The sequence below is a fragment of the Haematobia irritans genome, chromosome 2 (assembly GCF_050003625.1).
Source record: "Haematobia irritans isolate KBUSLIRL chromosome 2, ASM5000362v1, whole genome shotgun sequence".
In the NCBI taxonomy this organism is placed as follows: Eukaryota; Metazoa; Arthropoda; class Insecta; order Diptera; family Muscidae; genus Haematobia; species Haematobia irritans.
The window spans coordinates 218,388,936-218,414,438 of record NC_134398.1 but is presented as its reverse complement, the minus strand read 5'-3'; positions in this window follow the sequence as shown (position 1 = coordinate 218,414,438).

Below are 25,503 nucleotides of genomic sequence, written 5' to 3'. Positions count from 1 at the left end.
TTCGTGACCAAACCCCAAAAATCAAAATTTTGATGAAAATCCTAAAAAAAAATCAAATTTTTTATATGAAAAACTTAAATTGGCCATATCTCCTTAAATATGCGTCCTAGAGCCAAAAGGACCTTAATTCGTGACCACCCCCCAAAAATCAAAATTTTGATGAAAATCCTCAAAAAATCAAATTTTTTATATGAAAAACTTAAATTGGCCATATCTCCTTAAATATGCGTCCTAGAGCCAAAAGGAGGTTAATTCGTGACCGCGCCCCAAAAATCAAAATTTTGATGAAAAACCTCTAAAAATCAAATTTTTTATATGAAAAACTTAAATTGGCCATATCTCCTTAAATATGCGTCCTAGAGCCAAAAGGACCTTAATTCATGACCACCCCCAAAAAATCAAAATTTTGATGAAAATCCTAAAAAAATCAAATATTTTATATGAAAAACTTAAATTGGCCATATCTCCTTAAATATGCGTCCTAGAGCCAAAAGGACCTTAATTCATGACCACGCCCCAAAAATCAAAATTTTGATGAAAAACCTCAAAAAGTCAAATTTTTTATATGAAAAACTTAAATTGGCCATATCTCCTTAAATATGCGTCCTAGAGCCAAAAGGACCTTAATTCATGACCACACCCAAAAAATCAAAATTTTGATGAAAATCCTCAAAAAATCAAATTTTTTATATGAAAAACTTAAATTGGCCATATCTCAAATATGCGTCCTAGAGCCAAAAGGAGGTTAATTCGTGACCACGCCCCAAAAATCAAAATTTTGATGAAAAACCTCAAAAAATCAAATTTTTTATATGAAAAACTTAAATTGGCCATATCTCCTTAAATATGCGTCCTAGAGCCAAAAGGACCTTAATTCATGACCACCCCCCAAAAATCAAAATTTTGATGAAAATCCTCAAAAAATCAAATTTTTTATATGAAAAACTTAAATTGGCCATATCTCCTTAAATATGCGTCCTAGAGCCAAAAGGACCTTAATTCATGACCACCCCCCAAAAATCAAAATTTTGATGAAAATCCTCAAAAAATCAAATTTTTTATATGAAAAACTTAAATTGGCCATATCTCCTTAAATATGCGTCCTAGAGCCAAAAGGACCTTAATTCATGACCACCCCCCAAAAATCAAAATTTTGATGAAAATCCTCAAAAAATCAAATTTTTTTATATGAAAAACTTAAATTGGCCATATCTCCTTAAATATGCGTCCTAGAGCCAAAAGGACCTTAATTCATGACCACCCCCAAAAAATCAAAATTTTGATGAAAATCCTCAAAAACTCAAATTTTTTATATGAAAAACTTAAATTGGCCATATCTCCTTAAATATGCGTCCTAGAGCCAAAAGGACCTTAATTCATGACCACCCCCCAAAAATCAAAATTTTGATGAAAATCCTCAAAAAATCAAATTTTTTATATGAAAAACTTAAATTGGCCATATCTCCTTAAATATGCGTCCTAGAGCCAAAAGGACCTTAATTCATGACCACCCCCAAAAAATCAAAATTTTGATGAAAATCCTCTAAAAATCAAATTTTTTATATGAAAAACTTAACTTGGCAATATCTCCTTAAATATGCGTCCTAGAGCCAAAAGGACCCAAAAATCAAAATTTTGAAGAAAATCCTAAAAAAATCAAATTTTTTATATGAAAAACTTAAATTGGCCATATCTCCTTAAATATGCGTCCTAGAGCCAAAAGGAGGTTAATTCGTGACCAAACCCCAAAAATCAAAATTTTGATGAAAATCCTCAAAAAATCAAATTTTTTATATGAAAAACTTAAATTGGCCATATCTCCTTAAATATGCGTCCTAGAGCCAAAAGGACCTTAATTCATGACCACCCCCCAAAAATCAAAATTTTGATGAAAATCCTCAAAAAATCAAATTTTTTATATGAAAAACTTAAATTGGCCATATCTCCTTAAATATGCGTCCTAGAGCCAAAAGGACCTTAATTCATGACCACCCCCAAAAAATCAAAATTTTGATGAAAATCCTCAAAAAATCAAATTTTTTATATGAAAAACTTAAATTGGCCATATCTCCTTAAATATGCGTCCTAGAGCCAAAAGGAGGTTAATTCGTGACCACGCCCCAAAAATCAAAATTTTGATGAAAAACCTCAAAAAATCAAATTTTTTATATGAAAAACTTAAATTGGCCATATCTCCTTAAATATGCGTCCTAGAGCCAAAAGGACCTTAATTCATGACCACCCCCAAAAAATCAAAATTTTGGAGAAAATCCTAAAAAAATCAAATTTTTTATATGAAAAACTTAAATTGGCCATATCTCCTTAAATATGCGTCCTAGAGCCAAAAGGACCTTAATTCATGACCACCCCCAAAAAATCAAAATTTTGATGAAAATCCTCAAAAACTCAAATTTTTTATATGAAAAACTTAAATTGGCCATATCTCCTTAAATATGCGTCCTAGAGCCAAAAGGACCTTAATTCATGACCACCCCCAAAAAATCAAAATTTTGATGAAAATCCTCAAAAAATCAAATTTTTTATATGAAAAACTTAAATTGGCCATATCTCCTTAAATATGCGTCCTAGAGCCAAAAGGAGGTTAATTCGTGACCACGCCCCAAAAATCAAAATTTTGATGAAAAACCTCAAAAAATCAAATTTTTTATATGAAAAACTTAAATTGGCCATATCTCCTTAAATATGCGTCCTAGAGCCAAAAGGACCTTAATTCATGACCACCCCCAAAAAATCAAAATTTTGGAGAAAATCCTAAAAAAATCAAATTTTTTATATGAAAAACTTAAATTGGCCATATCTCCTTAAATATGCGTCCTAGAGCCAAAAGGACCTTAATTCATGACCACCCCCAAAAAATCAAAATTTTGATGAAAATCCTCAAAAACTCAAATTTTTTATATGAAAAACTTAAATTGGCCATATCTCCTTAAATATGCGTCCTAGAGCCAAAAGGACCTTAATTCATGACCACCCCCAAAAAATCAAAATTTTGATGAAAATCCTCAAAAAATCAAATTTTTTATATGAAAAACTTAAATTGGCCATATCTCCTTAAATATGCGTCCTAGAGCCAAAAGGACCTTAATTCATGACCACACCCAAAAAATCAAAATTTTGATGAAAATCCTCAAAAAATCAAATTTTTTATATGAAAAACTTAAATTGGCCATATCTCAAATATGCGTCCTAGAGCCAAAAGGAGGTTAATTCGTGACCACGCCCCAAAAATCAAAATTTTGATGAAAAACCTAAAAAAATCAAATTTTTTATATGAAAAACTTAAATTGGCCATATCTCCTTAAATATGCGTCCTAGAGCCAAAAGGACCTTAATTCATGACCACCCCCCAAAAATCAAAATTTTGATGAAAATCCTCAAAAAATCAAATTTTTTATATGAAAAACTTAAATTGGCCATATCTCTTTAAATATGCGTCCTAGAGCCAAAAGGAGGTTAATTCGTGACCAAACCCCAAAAATCAAAATTTTGATGAAAATCCTAAAAAAATCAAATTTTTTATATGAAAAACTTAAATTGGCCATATCTCCTTAAATATGCGTCCTAGAGCCAAAAGGAGGTTAATTCGTGACCAAACCCAAAAAATCAAAATTTTGATGAAAATCCTAAAAAAATCAAATTTTTGATATGAAAAACTTAATTTGGCCATATCTCCTTAAATATGCGTCCTAGAGCCAAAAGGACCTTAATTCATGACCACCCCCCAAAAATCAAAATTTTGATGAAAATCCTCAAAAAATCAAATTTTTTATATGAAAAACTTAAATTGGCCATATCTCCTTAAATATGCGTCCTAGAGCCAAAAGGACCTTAATTCATGACCACCCCCAAAAAATCAAAATTTTGATGAAAATCCTCTAAAAATCAAATTTTTTATATGAAAAACTCAACTTGGCAATATCTCCTTAAATATGCGTCCTAGAGCCAAAAGGACCCAAAAATCAAAATTTTGAAGAAAATCCTAAAAAAATCAAATTTTTTATATGAAAAACTTAAATTGGCCATATCTCCTTAAATATGCGTCCTAGAGCCAAAAGGAGGTTAATTCGTGACCAAACCCCAAAAATCAAAATTTTGATGAAAATCCTCAAAAAATCAAATTTTTTATATGAAAAACTTAAATTGGCCATATCTCCTTAAATATGCGTCCTAGAGCCAAAAGGACCTTAATTCATGACCACCCCCCAAAAATCAAAATTTTGATGAAAATCCTCAAAAAATCAAATTTTTTATATGAAAAACTTAAATTGGCCATATCTCCTTAAATATGCGTCCTAGAGCCAAAAGGACCTTAATTCATGACCACCCCCAAAAAATCAAAATTTTGATGAAAATCCTCAAAAAATCAAATTTTTTATATGAAAAACTTAAATTGGCCATATCTCCTTAAATATGCGTCCTAGAGCCAAAAGGAGGTTAATTCGTGACCACGCCCCAAAAATCAAAATTTTGATGAAAAACCTCAAAAAATCAAATTTTTTATATGAAAAACTTAAATTGGCCATATCTCCTTAAATATGCGTCCTAGAGCCAAAAGGACCTTAATTCATGACCACCCCCAAAAAATCAAAATTTTGGAGAAAATCCTAAAAAAATCAAATTTTTTATATGAAAAACTTAAATTGGCCATATCTCCTTAAATATGCGTCCTAGAGCCAAAAGGGCCTTAATTCATGACCACCCCCAAAAAATCAAAATTTTGATGAAAATCCTCAAAAACTCAAATTTTTTATATGAAAAACTTAAATTGGCCATATCTCCTTAAATATGCGTCCTAGAGCCAAAAGGACCTTAATTCATGACCACCCCCAAAAAATCAAAATTTTGATGAAAATCCTCAAAAAATCAAATTTTTTATATGAAAAACTTAAATTGGCCATATCTCCTTAAATATGCGTCCTAGAGCCAAAAGGACCTTAATTCATGACCACCCCCCAAAAATCAAAATTTTGATGAAAATCCTCAAAAAATCAAATTTTTTATATGAAAAACTTAAATTGGCCATATCTCTTTAAATATGCGTCCTAGAGCCAAAAGGAGGTTAATTCGTGACCAAACCCCAAAAATCAAAATTTTGATGAAAACCCTAAAAAAATCAAATTTTTTATATGAAAAACTTAAATTGGCCATATCTCCTTAAATATGCGTCCTAGAGCCAAAAGGAGGTTAATTCGTGACCAAACCCAAAAAATCAAAATTTTGATGAAAATCCTAAAAAAATCAAATTTTTGATATGAAAAACTTAATTTGGCCATATCTCCTTAAATATGCGTCCTAGAGCCAAAAGGACCTTAATTCATGACCACCCCCCAAAAATCAAAATTTTGATGAAAATCCTCAAAAAATCAAATTTTTTATATGAAAAACTTAAATTGGCCATATCTCCTTAAATATGCGTCCTAGAGCCAAAAGGAGGTTAATTCGTGACCAAACCCCAAAAATCAAAATTTTGATGAAAATCCTAAAAAAAAATCAAATTTTTTATATGAAAAACTTAAATTGGCCATATCTCCTTAAATATGCGTCCTAGAGCCAAAAGGACCTTAATTCATGACCACCCCCCAAAAATCAAAATTTTGATGAAAATCCTCAAAAAATCAAATTTTTTATATGAAAAACTTAAATTGGCCATATCTCCTTAAATATGCGTCCTAGAGCCAAAAGGACCTTAATTCATGACCACCCCCAAAAAATCAAAATTTTGATGAAAATCCTCAAAAAATCAAATTTTTTATATGAAAAACTTAAATTGGCCATATCTCCTTAAATATGCGTCCTAGAGCCAAAAGGAGGTTAATTCGTGACCACGCCCCAAAAATCAAAATTTTGATGAAAAACCTCAAAAAATCAAATTTTTTATATGAAAAACTTAAATTGGCCATATCTCCTTAAATATGCGTCCTAGAGCCAAAAGGACCTTAATTCATGACCACCCCCAAAAAATCAAAATTTTGGAGAAAATCCTAAAAAAATCAAATTTTTTATATGAAAAACTTAAATTGGCCATATCTCCTTAAATATGCGCCCTAGAGCCAAAAGGACCTTAATTCATGACCACCCCCAAAAAATCAAAATTTTGATGAAAATCCTCAAAAACTCAAATTTTTTATATGAAAAACTTAAATTGGCCATATCTCCTTAAATATGCGTCCTAGAGCCAAAAGGACCTTAATTCATGACCACCCCCAAAAAATCAAAATTTTGATGAAAATCCTCAAAAAATCAAATTTTTTATATGAAAAACTTAAATTGGCCATATCTCCTTAAATATGCGTCCTAGAGCCAAAAGGACCTTAATTCATGACCACCCCCCAAAAATCAAAATTTTGATGAAAATCCTCAAAAAATCAAATTTTTTATATGAAAAACTTAAATTGGCCATATCTCTTTAAATATGCGTCCTAGAGCCAAAAGGAGGTTAATTCGTGACCAAACCCCAAAAATCAAAATTTTGATGAAAACCCTAAAAAATCAAATTTTATATATGAAAAACTTAAATTGGCCATATCTCCTTAAATATGCGTCCTAGAGCCAAAAGGAGGTTAATTCGTGACCAAACCCAAAAAATCAAAATTTTGATGAAAATCCTAAAAAAATCAAATTTTTGATATGAAAAACTTAATTTGGCCATATCTCCTTAAATATGCGTCCTAGAGCCAAAAGGACCTTAATTCATGACCACCCCCCAAAAATCAAAATTTTGATGAAAATCCTCAAAAAATCAAATTTTTTATATGAAAAACTTAAATTGGCCATATCTCCTTAAATATGCGTCCTAGAGCCAAAAGGACCTTAATTCATGACCACCCCCAAAAAATCAAAATTTTGATGAAAATCCTCTAAAAATCAAATTTTTTATATGAAAAACTTAACTTGGCAATATCTCCTTAAATATGCGTCCTAGAGCCAAAAGGAGGTTAATTCGTGACCAAACCCCAAAAATCAAAATTTTGATGAAAATCCTAAAAAAATCAAATTTTTTATATGAAAAACTTAAATTGGCCATATCTCCTTAAATATGCGTCCTAGAGCCAAAAGGACCTTAATTCATGACCACCCCCCAAAAATCAAAATTTTGATGAAAATCCTCAAAAAATCAAATTTTTTATATGAAAAACTTAAATTGGCCATATCTCCTTAAATATGCGTCCTAGAGCCAAAAGGAGGTTAATTCGTGACCAAACCCCAAAAATCAAAATTTTGATGAAAATCCTAAAAAAAATCAAATTTTTTATATGAAAAACTTAAATTGGCCATATCTCCTTAAATATGCGTCCTAGAGCCAAAAGGACCTTAATTCATGACCACCCCCCAAAAATCAAAATTTTGATGAAAATCCTCAAAAAATCAAATTTTTTATATGAAAAACTTAAATTGGCCATATCTCCTTAAATATGCGTCCTAGAGCCAAAAGGACCTTAATTCATGACCACCCCCAAAAAATCAAAATTTTGATGAAAATCCTCAAAAAATCAAATTTTTTATATGAAAAACTTAAATTGGCCATATCTCCTTAAATATGCGTCCTAGAGCCAAAAGGACCTTAATTCGTGACCACCCCCCAAAAATCAAAATTTTGATGAGAATCGTAAAAAAATCAAATTTTTTATATGAAAAACTTAAATTGGCCATATCTCCTTAAATATGCGTGCTAGAGCCAAAAGGACCTTAATTCATGACCACCCCCCAAAAATCAAAATTTTGATGAAAATCCTCAAAAAATCAAATTTTTTATATGAAAAACTTAAATTGGCCTTATCTCCTTAAATATGCGTCCTAGAGCCAAAAGGAGGTTAATTCGTGACCACCCCCCAAAAATCAAAATTTTGATGAAAAACCTCAAAAAATCAAATTTTTTATATGAAAAACTTAAATTGGCCATATCTCCTTAAATATGCGTCCTAGAGCCAAAAGGACCTTAATTCATGACCACCCCCAAAAAATCAAAATTTTGATGAAAATCCTCAAAAAATCAAATTTTTTATATGAAAAACTTAAATTGGCCATATCTCCTTAAATATGCGTCCTAGAGCCAAAAGGACCTTAATTCGTGACCACCCCCCAAAAATCAAAATTTTGATGAAAATCCTCAAAAAATCAAATTTTTTATATGAAAAACTTAAATTGGCCATATCTCCTTAAATATGCGTCCTAGAGCCAAAAGGAGGTTAATTCGTGACCGCGCCCCAAAAATCAAAATTTTGATGAAAATCCTAAAAAAATCAAATTTTTTATATGAAAAACTTAAATTGGCCATATCTCCTTAAATATGCGTCCTAGAGCCAAAAGGACCTTAATTCATGACCGCCCCCAAAAAATCAAAATTTTGATGAAAATCCTAAAAAAATCTAATTTTTTATATGAAAAACTTAAATTGGCCATATCTCCTTAAATATGCGTCCTAGAGCCAAAAGGAGGTTAATTCGTGACCAAACCCCAAAAATCAAAATTTTGATGAAAAACCTCAAAAAGTCAAATTTTTTATATGAAAAACTTAAATTGGCCATATCTCCTTAAATATGCGTCCTAGAGCCAAAAGGACCTTAATTCATGACCACACCCAAAAAATCAAAATTTTGATGAAAATCCTAAAAAAATCAAATTTTTTATATGAAAAACTTAAATTGGCCATATCTCCTTAAATATGCGTCCTAGAGCCAAAAGGACCTTAATTCATGACCACCCCCCAAAAATCAAAATTTTGATGAAAATCCTCAAAAAATCAAATTTTTTATATGAAAAACTTAAATTGGCCATATCTCCTTAAATATGCGTCCTAGAGCCAAAAGGACCTTAATTCATGACCACCCCCAAAAAATCAAAATTTTAATGAAAATCCTCAAAAAATCAAATTTTTTATATGAAAAACTTAAATTGGCAATATCTCCTTAAATATGCGTCCTAGAGCCAAAAGGACCTTAATTCATGATCACCCTCAAAAAATCAAAATTTTGATGAAAATCCTCAAAAAATCAAATTTTTTATATGAAAAACTTAAATTGGCCATATTTCCTTAAATATGCGTCCTAGAGCCAAAAGGAGGTTAATTCGTGACCACCCCCCAAAAATCAAAATTTTGATGAAAAACCTCAAAAAATCAAATTTTTTATATGAAAAACTTAAATTGGCCATATCTCCTTAAATATGCGTCCTAGAGCCAAAAGGACCTTAATTCGTGACCACCCCCCAAAAATCAAAATTTTGATGAAAATCCTCAAAAAATCAAATTTTTTATATGAAAAACTTAAATTGGCCATATCTCCTTAAATATGCGTCCTAGAGCCAAAAGGAGGTTAATTCGTGACCGCGCCCCAAAAATCAAAATTTTGATGAAAAACCTCTAAAAATCAAATTTTTTATATGAAAAACTTAAATTGGCCATATCTCCTTAAATATGCGTCCTAGAGCCAAAAGGACCTTAATTCATGACCACCCCCAAAAAATCAAAATTTTGATGAAAATCCTAAAAAAATCAAATATTTTATATGAAAAACTTAAATTGGCCATATCTCCTTAAATATGCGTCCTAGAGCCAAAAGGACCTTAATTCATGACCACGCCCCAAAAATCAAAATTTTGATGAAAAACCTCAAAAAGTCAAATTTTTTATATGAAAAACTTAAATTGGCCATATCTCCTTAAATATGCGTCCTAGAGCCAAAAGGACCTTAATTCATGACCACACCCAAAAAATCAAAATTTTGATGAAAATCCTCAAAAAATCAAATTTTTTATATGAAAAACTTAAATTGGCCATATCTCAAATATGCGTCCTAGAGCCAAAAGGAGGTTAATTCGTGACCACGCCCCAAAAATCAAAATTTTGATGAAAAACCTCAAAAAATCAAATTTTTTATATGAACAACTTAAATTGGCCATATCTCCTTAAATATGCGTCCTAGAGCCAAAAGGACCTTAATTCATGACCACCCCCCAAAAATCAAAATTTTGATGAAAATCCTCAAAAAATCAAATTTTTTATATGGAAAACTTAAATTGGCCATATCTCCTTAAATGTGCGTCCTAGAGCCAAAAGGAGGTTAATTCGTGACCAAACCCCAAAAATCAAAATTTTGATGAAAATCCTAAAAAAATCAAATTTTTTATATGAAAAACTTAAATTGGCCATATCTCATTAAATATGCGTCCTAGAGCCAAAAGGAGGTTAATTCGTGACCACGCCCCAAAAATCAAAATTTTGATGAAAAACCTCAAAAAATCAAATTTTCTATATGAAAAACTTAAATTGGCCATATCTCCTTAAATATGCGTCCTAGAGCCAAAAGGACCTTAATTCATGACCACCCCCCAAAAATCAAAATTTTGATGAAAATCCTCAAAAAATCAAATTTTTTATATGGAAAACTTAAATTGGCCATATCTCCTTAAATATGCGTCCTAGAGCCAAAAGGAGGTTAATTCGTGACCAAACCCCACAAATCAAAATTTTGATGAAAATCCTAAAAAAATCAAATTTTTTATATGAAAAACTTAAATTGGCCATATCTCCTTAAATATGCGTACTAGAGCCAAAAGGACCTTAATTCATGACCACCCCCCAAAAATCAAAATTTTGATGAAAATCCTCAAAAAATCAAATTTTTTATATGAAAAACTTAAATTGGCCATATCTCCTTAAATATGCGTCCTAGAGCCAAAAGGACCTTAATTCATGACCACCCCCAAAAAATCAAAATTTTGATGAAAATCCTCAAAAAATCAAATTTTTCATATGAAAAACTTAAATTGGCAATATCTCCTTAAATATGCGTCCTAGAGCCAAAAGGACCTTAATTCATGACCACCCCCAAAAAATCAAAATTTTGATGAAAATCCTCAAAAAATCAAATTTTTTATATGAAAAACTTAAATTGGCCATATCTCCTTAAATATGCGTCCTAGAGCCAAAAGGAGGTTAATTCGTGACCACGCCCCAAAAATCAAAATTTTGATGAAAAACCTCAAAAAATCAAATATTTTATATGAAAAACTTAAATTGGCCATATCTCCTTAAATATGCGTCCTAGAGCCAAAAGGACCTTAATTCATGACCACACCCAAAAAATAAAAATTTTGATGAAAATCCTCAAAAAATCAAATTTTTTATATGAAAAACTTAAATTGGCCATATCTCCTTAAATATGCGTCCTAGAGCCAAAAGGAGGTTAATTCGTGACCACGCCCCAAAAATCAAAATGTTGATGAAAAACCTCAAAAAATCAAATTTTTTATATGAACAACTTAAATTGGCCATATCTCCTTAAATATGCGTCCTAGAGCCAAAAGGACCTTAATTCATGACCACCCCCCAAAAATCAAAATTTTGATGAAAATCCTCAAAAAATCAAATTTTTTATATGGAAAACTTAAATTGGCCATATCTCCTAAATATGCGTCCTAGAGCCAAAAGGAGGTTAATTCGTGACCAAACCCCAAAAATCAAAATTTTGATGAAAATCCTAAAAAAATCAAATTTTTTATATGAAAAACTTAAATTGGCCATATCTCCTTAAATATGCGTCCTAGAGCCAAAAGGAGGTTAATTCGTGACCACGCCCCAAAAATCAAAATTTTGATGAAAAACCTCAAAAAATCAAATTTTCTATATGAAAAACTTAAATTGGCCATATCTCCTTAAATATGCGTCCTAGAGCCAAAAGGACCTTAATTCATGACCACCCCCCAAAAATCAAAATTTTGATGAAAATCCTCAAAAAATCAAATTTTTTATATGGAAAACTTAAATTGGCCATATCTCCTTAAATATGCGTCCTAGAGCCAAAAGGAGGTTAATTCGTGACCAAACCCCACAAATCAAAATTTTGATGAAAATCCTAAAAAAATCAAATTTTTTATATGAAAAACTTAAATTGGCCATATCTCCTTAAATATGCGTACTAGAGCCAAAAGGACCTTAATTCATGACCACCCCCCAAAAATCAAAATTTTGATGAAAATCTTCAAAAAATCAAATTTTTTATATGAAAAACTTAAATTGGCCATATCTCCTTAAATATGCGTCCTAGAGCCAAAAGGACCTTAATTCATGACCACCCCCAAAAAATCAAAATTTTGATGAAAATCCTCAAAAAATCAAATTTTTCATATGAAAAACTTAAATTGGCAATATCTCCTTAAATATGCGTCCTAGAGCCAAAAGGACCTTAATTCATGACCACCCCCCAAAAATCAAAATTTTGATGAAAATCCTCAAAAAATCAAATTTTTTATATGAAAAACTTAAATTGGCCATATCTCCTTAAATATGCGTCCTAGAGCCAAAAGGAGGTTAATTCGTGACCAAATCCCAAAAAATCAAAATTTTGATGAAAATCCTCAAAAAATCAAATTTTTTATATGAAAAACTTAAATTGGCCATATCTCCTTAAATATGCGTCCTAGAGCCAAAAGGACCTTAATTCATGACCACCCCCCAAAAATCAAAATTTTGATGAAAATCCTCAAAAAATCAAATTTTTTATATGGAAAACTTAAATTGGCCATATCTCCTTAAATATGCGTCCTAGAGCCAAAAGGAGGTTAATTCGTGACCAAACCCCAAAAATCAAAATTTTGATGAAAATCCTAAAAAAATCAAATTTTTTATATGAAAAACTTAAATTGGCCATATCTCCTTAAATATGCGTCCTAGAGCCAAAAGGAGGTTAATTCGTGACCACGCCCCAAAAATCAAAATTTTGATGAAAAACCTCAAAAAATCAAATTTTTTATATGAAAAACTTAAATTGGCCATATCTCCTTAAATATGCGTCCTAGAGCCAAAAGGACCTTAATTCATGACCACCCCCCAAAAATCAAAATTTTGATGAAAATCCTCAAAAAATCAAATTTTTTATATGAAAAACTTAAATTGGCCATATCTCCTTAAATATGCGTCCTAGAGCCAAAAGGACCTTAATTCGTGACCACCCCCCAAAAATCAAAATTTTGATGAAAATCCTCAAAAAATCAAATTTTTTATATGAAAAACTTAAATTGGCCATATCTCCTTAAATATGCGTCCTAGAGCCAAAAGGAGGTTAATTCGTGACCACGCCCCAAAAATCAAAATTTTGATGAAAAACCTCAAAAAATCAAATTTTTTATATGAAAAACTTAAATTGGCCATATCTCCTTAAATATGCGTCCTAGAGCCAAAAGGACCTTAATTCATGACCACCCCCCAAAAATCAAAATTTTGATGAAAATCCTCAAAAAATCAAATTTTTTATATGGAAAACTTAAATTGGCCATATCTCCTTAAATATGCGTCCTAGAGCCAAAAGGAGGTTAATTCGTGACCAAACCCCACAAATCAAAATTTTGATGAAAATCCTAAAAAAATCAAATTTTTTATATGAAAAACTTAAATTGGCCATATCTCCTTAAATATGCGTACTAGAGCCAAAATGACCTTAATTCATGACCACCCCCAAAAAATCAAAATTTTGATGAAAATCCTCAAAAAATCAAATTTTTCATATGAAAAATTTAATTCGTGACCACCCCCCAAAAATCAAAATTTTGATGAAAAACCTCAAAAAATCAAATTTTTTATATGAAAAACTTAAATTGGCCATATCTCCTTAAATATGCGTCCTAGAGCCAAAAGGACCTTAATTCATGACCACCCCCCAAAAATCGAAATTTTGATGAAAATCCTCAAAAAATCAAATTTTTTATATGAAAAACTTAAATTGGCCATATCTCCTTAAATATGCGTCCTAGAGCCAAAAGGACCTTAATTCATGACCACCCCCCAAAAATCAAAATTTTGATGAAAATCCTCAAAAAATCAAATTTTTTATATGAAAAACTTAAATTGGCCATATCTCCTTAAATATGCGTCCTAGAGCCAAAAGGACCTTAATTCATGACCACCCCCAAAAAATCAAAATTTTGATGAAAATCCTCAAAAACTCAAATTTTTTATATGAAAAACTTAACTTGGCCATATCTCCTTAAATATGCGTCCTAGAGCCAAAAGGACCTTAATTCATGACCACCCCCAAAAAATCAAAATTTTGATGAAAATCCTCAAAAAATCAAATTTTTTATATGAAAAACTTAAATTGGCCATATCTCCTTAAATATGCGTCCTAGAGCCAAAAGGACCTTAATTCGTGACCACTCCCCAAAAATCAAAATTTTGATGAAAATCCTCAAAAAATCAAATTTTTTATATGAAAAACTTAAATTGGCCATATCTCCTTAAATATGCGTCCTAGAGCCAAAAGGAGGTTAATTCGTGACCAAATCCCAAAAATCAAAATTTTGATGAGAATCCTAAAAAAATCAAATTTTTTATATGAAAAACTTAAATTGGCCATATCTCCTTAAATATGCGTCCTAGAGCCAAAAGGACCTTAATTCATGACCACCCCACAAAAATCAAAATTTTGATGAAAATCCTCAAATGCGTACTAGAGCCAAAAGGACCTTAATTCATGACCACCCCCCAAAAATCAAAATTTTGATGAAAATCCTCAAAAAATCAAATTTTTTATATGAAAAACTTAAATTGGCCATATCTCCTTAAATATGCGTCCTAGAGCCAAAAGGACCTTAATTCATGACCACCCCCACAAAATCAAAATTTTGATGAAAATCCTCAAAAAATCAAATTTTTCATATGAAAAACTTAAATTGGCAATATCTCCTTAAATATGCGTCCTAGAGCCAAAAGGACCTTAATTCATGACCACCCCCAAAAAATCAAAATTTTGATGAAAATCCTCAAAAAATCAAATTTTTTATATGAAAAACTTAAATTGGCCATATCTCCTTAAATATGCGTACTAGAGCCAAAAGGAGGTTAATTCGTGACCACCCCCCAAAAATCAAAATTTTGATGAAAAACCTCAAAAAATCAAATTTTTTATATGAAAAACTTAAATTGGCCATATCTCCTTAAATATGCGTCCTAGAGCCAAAAGGACCTTAATTCATGACCACCCCCCAAAAATCAAAATTTTGATGAAAATCCTAAAAAAATCAAATTTTTTATATGAAAAACTTAAATTGGCCATATCTCCTTAAATATGCGTCCTAGAGCCAAAAGGACCTTAATTCATGACCACCCCCAAAAAATCAAAATTTTGATGAAAATCCTCAAAAAATCTAATTTTTTATATGAAAAACTTAAATTGGCCATATCTCCTTAAATATACGTCCTAGAGCCAAAAGGAGGTTAATTCGTGACCAAACCCCAAAAATCAAAATTTTGATGAGAATCCAAAAAAAAACAAATTTTTTATATGAAAAACTTAAATTGGCCATATCTCCTTAAATATGCGTCCTAGAGCCAAAAGGACCTTAATTCATGACCACCCCCAAAAAATCAAAATTTTGATGAAAATCCTCAAAAAATCAAATTTTTTATATGAAAAACTTAAATTGGCCATATCTCCTTAAATATGCGTCCTAGAGCCAAAAGGACCTTAATTCGTGACCACCCCCCAAAAATCAAAATTTTGATGAAAATCCTCAAAAAATCAATTTTTTTATATGAAAAACTTAAATTGGCCATATCTCCTTAAATATGCGTCCTAGAGCCAAAAGGAGGTTAATTCGTGACCAAATCCCAAAAATCAAAATTTTGATGAGAATCCTAAAAAAATCAAATTTTTTATATGAAAAACTTAAATTGGCCATATCTCCTTAAATATGCGTCCTAGAGCCAAAAGGACCTTAATTCATGACCACCCCACAAAAATCAAAATTTTGATGAAAATCCTCAAATGCGTACTAGAGCCAAAGGACCTTAATTCATGACCATCCCCCAAAAATAAAAATTTTGATGAAAATCCTCAAAAAATCAAATTTTTTATATGAAAAACTTAAATTGGCCATATCTCCTTAAATATGCGTCCTAGAGCCAAAAGGAGGTTAATTCATGACCACCCCCAAAAAATCAAAATTTTGATGAAAATCCTCAAAAAATCAAATTTTTTATATCAAAAACTTAAATTGGCCATATCTCCTTAAATATGCGTCCTAGAGCCAAAAGGAGGTTAATTCGTGACCACGCCCCAAAAATCAAAATTTTGATGAAAAACCTCAAAAAATCAAATTTTTTATATGAAAAACTTAAATTGGTCATATCTCCTTAAATATGCGTCCTAGAGCCAAAAGGACCTTAATTCATGACCACCCCCAAAAAATCAAAATTTTGATGAAAATCCTCAAAAAATCAAATTTTTTATATGAAAAACTTAAATTGGCCATATCTCCTTAAATATGCGTCCTAGAGCCAAAAGGACCTTAATTCGTGACCACCCCCCAAAAATCAAAATTTTGATGAAAATCCTCAAAAAATCAAATTTTTTATATGAAAAACTTAAATTGGCCATATCTCCTTAAATATGCGTCCTAGAGCCAAAAGGAGGTTAATTCGTGACCAAACCCCAAAAATCAAAATTTTGATGAGAATCCTAAAAAAATCAAATTTTTTATATGAAAAACTTAAATTGGCCATATCTCCTTAAATATGCGTCCTAGAGCCAAAAGGACCTTAATTCATGACCACCCCCAAAAAATCAAAATTTTGATGAAAATCCTCAAAAAATCAAATTTTTTATATGAAAAACTTAAATTGGCCATATCTCCTTAAATATGCGTCCTAGAGCCAAAATGAGGTTAATTCGTGACCACGCCCCAAAAATCAAAATTTTGATGAAAAACCTCAAAAAATCAAATTTTTTATATGAAAAACTTAAATTGGCCATATCTCCTTAAATATGCGTCCTAGAGCCAAAAGGACCTTAATTCATGACCACCCCCAAAAAATCAAAATTTTGATGAAAATCCTAAAAAAATCAAATTTTTTATATGAAAAACTTAAATTGGCCATATCTCCTTAAATATGCGTCCTAGAGCCAAAAGGAGGTTAATTCGTGACCAAACCCCAAAAATCAAAATTTTGATGAGAATCCTAAAAAAATCAAATTTTTTATATGAAAAACTTAAATTGGCCATATCTCCTTAAATATGCGTCCTAGAGCCAAAAGGACCTTAATTCATGACCACCCCACAAAAATCAAAATTTTGATGAAAATCCTCAAAAAATCAAATTTTTTATATGAAAAACTTAAATTGGCCATATCTCCTTAAATATGCGTCCTAGAGCCAAAAGGAGGTTAATTCATGACCACCCCCCAAAAATCAAAATTTTGATGAAAATCCTCAAAAAATCAAATTTTTTATATGAAAAACTTAAATTGGCCATATCTCCTTAAATATGCGTCCTAGAGCCAAAAGGACCTTAATTCATGACCACCCCACCAAAAACCAAATTTTGATGAAAATCCTCAAAAAATCAAATTTTTTATATGAAAAACTTAAATTGGCCATATCTCCTTAAATATGCGTCCTAGAGCCAAAAGGACCTTAATTCATGACCACCCCCAAATTTTGATGAAAATCCTCAAAAAATCAAATTTTTTATATGAAAAACTTAAATTGGCCATATCTCCTTAAATATGCGTCCTAGAGCCAAAAGGAGGTTAATTCGTGACCACGCCCCAAAAATCAAAATTTTGATGAAAAACCTCAAAAAATCAAATTTTTTATATGAAAAACTTAAATTGGTCATATCTCCTTAAATATGCGTCCTAGAGCCAAAAGGACCTTAATTCATGACCACCCCCAAAAAATCAAAATTTTGATGAAAATCCTCAAAAAATCAAATTTTTTATATGAAAAACTTAAATTGGCCATATCTCCTTAAATATGCGTCCTAGAGCCAAAAGGACCTTAATTCGTGACCACCCCCCAAAAATCAAAATTTTGATGAAAATCCTCAAAAAATCAAATTTTTTATATGAAAAACTTAAATTGGCCATATCTCCTTAAATATGCGTCCTAGAGCCAAAAGGAGGTTAATTCGTGACCAAACCCCAAAAATCAAAATTTTGATGAGAATCCTAAAAAAATCAAATTTTTTATATGAAAAACTTAAATTGGCCATATCTCCTTAAATATGCGTCCTAGAGCCAAAAGGACCTTAATTCATGACCACCCCCAAAAAATCAAAATTTTGATGAAAATCCTCAAAAAATCAAATTTTTTATATGAAAAACTTAAATTGGCCATATCTCCTTAAATATGCGTCCTAGAGCCAAAATGAGGTTAATTCGTGACCACGCCCCAAAAATCAAAATTTTGATGAAAAACCTCAAAAAATCAAATTTTTTATATGAAAAACTTAAATTGGCCATATCTCCTTAAATATGCGTCCTAGAGCCAAAAGGACCTTAATTCATGACCACCCCCAAAAAATCAAAATTTTGATGAAAATCCTAAAAAAAATCAAATTTTTTATATGAAAAACTTAAATTGGCCATATCTCCTTAAATATGCGTCCTAGAGCCAAAAGGAGGTTAATTCGTGACCAAACCCCAAAAATCAAAATTTTGATGAGAATCCTAAAAAAATCAAATTTTTTATATGAAAAACTTAAATTGGCCATATCTCCTTAAATATGCGTCCTAGAGCCAAAAGGACCTTAATTCATGACCACCCCACAAAAATCAAAATTTTGATGAAAATCCTCAAAAAATCAAATTTTTTATATGAAAAACTTAAATTGGCCATATCTCCTTAAATATGCGTCCTAGAGCCAAAAGGAGGTTAATTCATGACCACCCCCCAAAAATCAAAATTTTGATGAAAATCCTCAAAAAATCAAATTTTTTATATGAAAAACTTAAATTGGCCATATCTCCTTAAATATGCGTCCTAGAGCCAAAAGGACCTTAATTCATGACCACCCCACCAAAAACCAAATTTTGATGAAAATCCTCAAAAAATCAAATTTTTTATATGAAAAACTTAAATTGGCCATATCTCCTTAAATATGCGTCCTAGAGCCAAAAGGACCTTAATTCATGACCACCCCCAAATTTTGATGAAAATCCTCAAAAAATCAAATTTTTTATATGAAAAACTTAAATTGGCCATATCTCCTTAAATATGCGTCCTAGAGCCAAAAGGAGGTTAATTCGTGACCACGCCCCAAAAATCAAAATTTTGATGAAAAACCTCAAAAAATCAAATTTTTTTATATGAAAAACTTAAATTGGCCATATCTCCTTAAATATGCGTCCTAGAGCCAAAAGGACCTTAATTCATGACCACCCCACAAAAATCAAAATTTTGGTGAAAATCCTCAAAAAATCAAATTTTTTATATGAAAAACTTAAATTGGCCATATCTCCTTAAATATGCGTCCTAGAGCCAAAAGGAGGTTAATTCGTGACCACGCCCCAAAAATCAAAATTTTGATGAAAATCCTCAAAAAATCAAATTTTTTATATGAAAAACTTAAATTGGCCATATCTCCTTAAATATGCGTACTAGAGCCAAAAGGAGGTTAATTCGTGACCACCCCCCAAAATCAAAATTTTGATGAAAAACCTCAAAAAATCAAATTTTTTATATGAAAAACTTAAATTGGCCATATCTCCTTAAATAAGCGTCCTAGAGCCAAAAGGACCTTAATTCATGACCACCCCCCAAAAATCAAAATTTTGATGAAAATCCTCAAAAAATCAAATTTTTTATATGAAAAACTTAAATTGGCCATATCTCCTTAAATATGCGTCCTAGAGCCAAAAGGACCTTAATTCATGACCACCCCCAAAAAATCAAAATTTTGATGAAAATCCTCAAAAAATCAAATTTTTTATATGAAAAACTTAAATTGGCCATATCTCCTTAAATATACGTCCTAGAGCCAAAAGGAGGTTAATTCGTGACCAAACCCCAAAAATCAAAATTTTGATGAGAATCCTAAAAAAATCAAATTTTTTATATGAAAAACTTAAATTGGCCATATCTCCTTAAATATGCGTCCTAGAGCCAAAAGGACCTTAATTCATGACCACCCCACAAAAATCAAAATTTTGATGAAAATCCTCAAAAAATCACATTTTTTATATCAAAAACTTAAATTGGCCATATCTCCTTAAATATGCGTCCTAGAGCCAAAAGGAGGTTAATTCGTGACCACGCCCCAAAAATCAAAATTTTGATGAAAAACCTCAAAAAATCAAATTTTTTATATGAAAAACTTAAATTGGTCATATCTCCTTAAATATGCGTCCTAGAGCCAAAAGGACCTTAATTCATGACCACCCCACAAAAATCAAAATTTTGATGAAAATCCTCAAAAAATCAAATTTTTTATATGAAAAACTTAAATTGGCCATATCTCCTTAAATATGCGTCCTAGAGCCAAAAGGAGGTTAATTCATGACCACCCCCCAAAAATCAAAATTTTGATGAAAATCCTCAAAAAATCAAATTTTTTATATGAAAAACTTAAATTGGCCATATCTCCTTAAATATGCGCCCTAGAGCCAAAAGGAGGTTAATTCGTGACCAAACCCCAAAAATCAAAATTTTGATGAAAATCCTAAAAAAATCAAATTTTTTATATGAAAAACTTAAATTGGCCATATTTCCTTTAATATGCGTCCTAGAGCCAAAAGGAGGTTAATTCGTGACCACCCCCCAAAAATCAAAATTTTGATGAAAAACCTCAAAAAATCAAATTTTTTATATGAAAAACTTAAATTGGCCATATCTCCTTAAATATGCGTCCTAGAGCCAAAAGAACCTTAATTCATGACCACCCCCAAAAAATGAAAATTTCGATGAAAATCCTCAAAAAATCAAATTTTTTATATGAAAAACTTAAATTGGCCATATCTCCTTAAATATGCGTCCTAGAGCCAAAAGGACCTTAATTCATGACCACCCCCCAAAAATCAAAATTTTGATGAAAATCCTCAAAAAATCAAATTTTTTATATGAAAAACTTAAATTGGCCATATCTCCTTAAATATGCGTCCTAGAGCCAAAAGGAGGTTAATTCGTGACCACACCCCAAAAATCAAAATTTTGATGAAATTCCTAAAAAAATCAAATTTTTTATATGAAAAACTTAAATTGGCCATATCTCCTTAAATATGCGTCCTAGAGCCAAAAGGACCTTAGTTCATGACCACCCCCAAAAAATCAAAATTTTGATGAAAATCCTCAAAAAATCAAATTTTTTATATGAAAAACTTAAATTGGCCATATCTCCTTAAATATGCGTCCTAGAGCCAAAAGGAGGTTAATTCGTGACCACGGCCCAAAAATCAAAATTTTGATGAAAAACCTCAAAAAATCAAATTTTTTATATGAAAAACTTAAATTGGCCATATCTCCTTAAATATGCGTCCTAGAGCCAAAAGGACCTTAATTCATGACCACCCCCAAAAAATCAAAATTTTGATGAAAATCCTAAAAAAAATCAAATTTTTTATATGAAAAACTTAAATTGGCCATATCTCCTTAAATATGCGTCCTAGAGCCAAAAGGAGGTTAATTCGTGACCAAACCCCAAAAATCAAAATTTTGATGAGAATCCTAAAAAAATCAAATTTTTTATATGAAAAACTTAAATTGGCCATATCTCCTTAAATATGCGTCCTAGAGCCAAAAGGACCTTAATTCATGACCACCCCACAAAAATCAAAATTTTGATGAAAATCCTCAAAAAATCAAATTTTTTATATGAAAAACTTAAATTGGCCATATCTCCTTAAATATGCGTCCTAGAGCCAAAAGGAGGTTAATTCATTACCACCCCCCAAAAATCAAAATTTTGATGAAAATCCTCAAAAAATCAAATTTTTTATATGAAAAACTTAAATTGGCCATATCTCCTTAAATATGCGTCCTAGACCCAAAAGGACCTTAATTCATGACCACCCCACCAAAAACCAAATTTTGATGAAAATCCTCAAAAAATCAAATTTTTTATATGAAAAACTTAAATTGGCCATATCTCCTTAAATATGCGTCCTAGAGCCAAAAGGACCTTAATTCATGACCACCCCCAAAAAATCAAAATTTTGATGAAAATCCTCAAAAAATCAAATTTTTTATATGAAAAACTTAAATTGGCCATATCTCCTTAAATATGCGTCCTAGAGCCAAAAGGAGGTTAATTCGTGACCACGCCCCAAAAATCAAAATTTTGATGAAAAACCTCAAAAAATCAAATTTTTTTATATGAAAAACTTAAATTGGCCATATCTCCTTAAATATGCGTCCTAGAGCCAAAAGGACCTTAATTCATGACCACCCCACAAAAATCAAAATTTTGATGAAAATCCTCAAAAAATCAAATTTTTTATATGAAAAACTTAAATTGGCCATATCTCCTTAAATATGCGTCCTAGAGCCAAAAGGAGGTTAATTCATGACCACCCCCCAAAAATCAAAATTTTGGTGAAAATCCTCAAAAAATCAAATTTTTTATATGAAAAACTTAAATTGGCCATATCTCCTTAAATATGCGTCCTAGAGCCAAAAGGAGTTTAATTCGTGACCACGCCCCAAAAATCAAAATTTTGATGAAAAACCTCAAAAAATCAAATTTTTTATATGAAAAACTTAAATTGGCCATATCTCCTTAAATATGCGTCCTAGAGCCAAAAGGACCTTAATTCATGACCACCCCCAAAAAATCAAAATTTTGATGAAAATCCTCAAAAAATCAAATTTTTTATATGAAAAACTTAAATTGGCCATATCTCCTTAAATATGCGTCCTAGAGCCAAAAGGAGGTTAATTCGTGACCAAACCCCAAAAATCAAAATTTTGATGAGAATCCTAAAAAAATCAAATTTTTTATATGAAAAACTTAAATTGGCCATATCTCCTTAAATATGCGTCCTAGAGCCAAAAGGACCTTAATTCATGACCACCCCCAAAAAATCAAAATTTTGATGAAAATCCTCAAAAAATCAAATTTTTTATATGAAAAACTTAAATTGGCCATATCTCCTTAAATATGCGTCCTAGAGCCAAAAGGACCTTAATTCATGACCACCCCACAAAAATCAAAATTTTGATGAAAATCCTCAAAAAATCAAATTTTTTATATGAAAAACTTAAATTGGCCATATCTCCTTAAATATGCGTCCTAGAGCCAAAAGGACCTTAATTCATGACCACCCCACAAAAATCAAAATTTTGATGAAAATCCTCAAAAAATCAAATTTTTTATATGAAAAACTTAAATTGGCCATATCTCCTTAAATATGCGTCCTAGAGCCAAAAGGAGGTTAATTCATGACCACCCCCCAAAAATCAAAATTTTGATGAAAATCCTCAAAAAATCGAATTTTTTGTATGAAAAACTCAAATTGGCCATATCTCCTTAAATATGCGTCCTAGAGCCAAAAGGACCTTAATTCATGACCACCCCACCAAAAACCAAATTTTGATGAAAATCCTCAAAAAATCAAATTTTTTATATGAAAAACTTAAATTGGCCATATCTCCTTAAATATGCGTCCTAGAGCCAAAAGGACCTTAATTCATGACCACCCCCAAAAAATCAAAATTTTGATGAAAATCCTCAAAAAATCAAATTTTTTATATGAAAAACTTAAATTGGCCATATCTCCTTAAATATGCGTCCTAGAGCCAAAAGGAGGTTAATTCGTGACCACGCCCCAAAAATCAAAATTTTGATGAAAAACCTCAAAAAATCAAATGTTTTTATATGAAAAACTTAAATTGGCCATATCTCCTTAAATATGCGCCCTAGAGCCAAAAGAACCTTAATTCATGACCACCCCCAAAAAATCAAAATTTTGATGAAAATCCTCAAAAAATCAAATTTTTTATATGAAAAACTTAAATTGGCCATATCTCCTTAAATATGCGTCCTAGAGCCAAAAGGAGGTTAATTCGTGACCAAACCCCAAAAATCAAAATTTTGATGAAAATCCTAAAAAAATCAAATTTTGTATATGAAAAACTTAAATTGGCCATATCTCCTTAAATATGCGTCCTAGAGCCAAAAGGACCTTAATTCATGACCACCCCCCAAAAATCAAAATTTTGATGAAAATCCTCAAAAAATCAAATTTTTTATATGGAAAACTTAAATTGGCCATATCTCCTTAAATATGCGTCCTAGAGCCAAAAGGAGGTTAATTCGTGACCAAACCCCAAAAATCAAAATTTTGATGAAAATCCTCAAAAAATCAAATTTTTTATATGAAAAACTTAAATTGGCAATATCTCCTTAAATATGCGTCCTAGAGCCAAAAGGACCTTAATTCATGATCACCCCCAAAAAATCAAAATTTTGATGAAAATCCTCAAAAAATCAAATTTTTTATATGAAAAACTTAAATTGGCCATATTTCCTTTAATATGCGTCCTAGAGCCAAAAGGAGGTTAATTCGTGACCACCCCCCAAAAATCAAAATTTTGATGAAAAACCTCAAAAAATCAAATTTTTTATATGAAAAACTTAAATTGGTCATATCTCCTTAAATATGCGTCCTAGAGCCAAAAGAACCTTAATTCATGACCACCCCCAAAAAATGAAAATTTTGATGAAAATCCTCAAAAAATCAAATTTTTTATATGAAAAACTTAAATTGGCCATATCTCCTTAAATATGCGTCCTAGAGCCAAAAGGACCTTAATTCATGACCACCCCACCAAAAACCAAATTTTGATGAAAATCCTCAAAAAATCAAATTTTTTATATGAAAAACTTAAATTGGCCATATCTCCTTAAATATGCGTCCTAGAGCCAAAAGGAGGTTAATTCGTGACCAAACCCCAAAAATCAAAATTTTGATGAGAATCCTAAAAAAATCAAATTTTTTATATGAAAAACTTAAATTGGCCATATCTCCTTAAATATGCGTCCTAGAGCCAAAAGGACCTTAATTCATGATCACCCCACAAAAATCAAAATTTTGATGAAAATCCTCAAAAAATCAAATTTTTTATATGAAAAACTTAAATTGGCCATATCTCCTTAAATATGCGTCCTAGAGCCAAAAGGAGGTTAATTCATGACCACCCCCCAAAAATCAAAATTTTGATGAAAATCCTCAAAAAATCAAATTTTTTATATGACAAACTTAAATTGGCCATATCTCCTTAAATATGCGTCCTAGAGCCAAAAGGACCTTAATTCATGACCACCCCACAAAAATCAAAATTTTGATGAAAATCCTCAAAAAATCAAATTTTTTATATGAAAAACTTAAATTGGCCATATCTCCTTAAATATGCGTCCTAGAGCCAAAAGGAGGTTAATTCGTGACCACGCCCCAAAAATCAAAATTTTGATGCAAAACCTCAAAAAATCAAATTTTTTATATGAAAAACTTAAATTGGCCATATCTCCTTAAATATGCGTCCTAGAGCCAAAAGGACCTTAATTCATGACCACTCCTCAAAAAATCAAATTTTTTATATGAAAAACTTAAATTGGCCATATCTCCTTAAATATGCGTCCTAGAGCCAAAAGGACCTTAATTCATGACCACCCCCAAAAAATCAAAATTTTGATGAAAATCCTCAAAAAATCAATTTTTTTATATGAAAAACTTAAATTGGCCATATCTCCTTAAATATGCGTCCTAGAGCCAA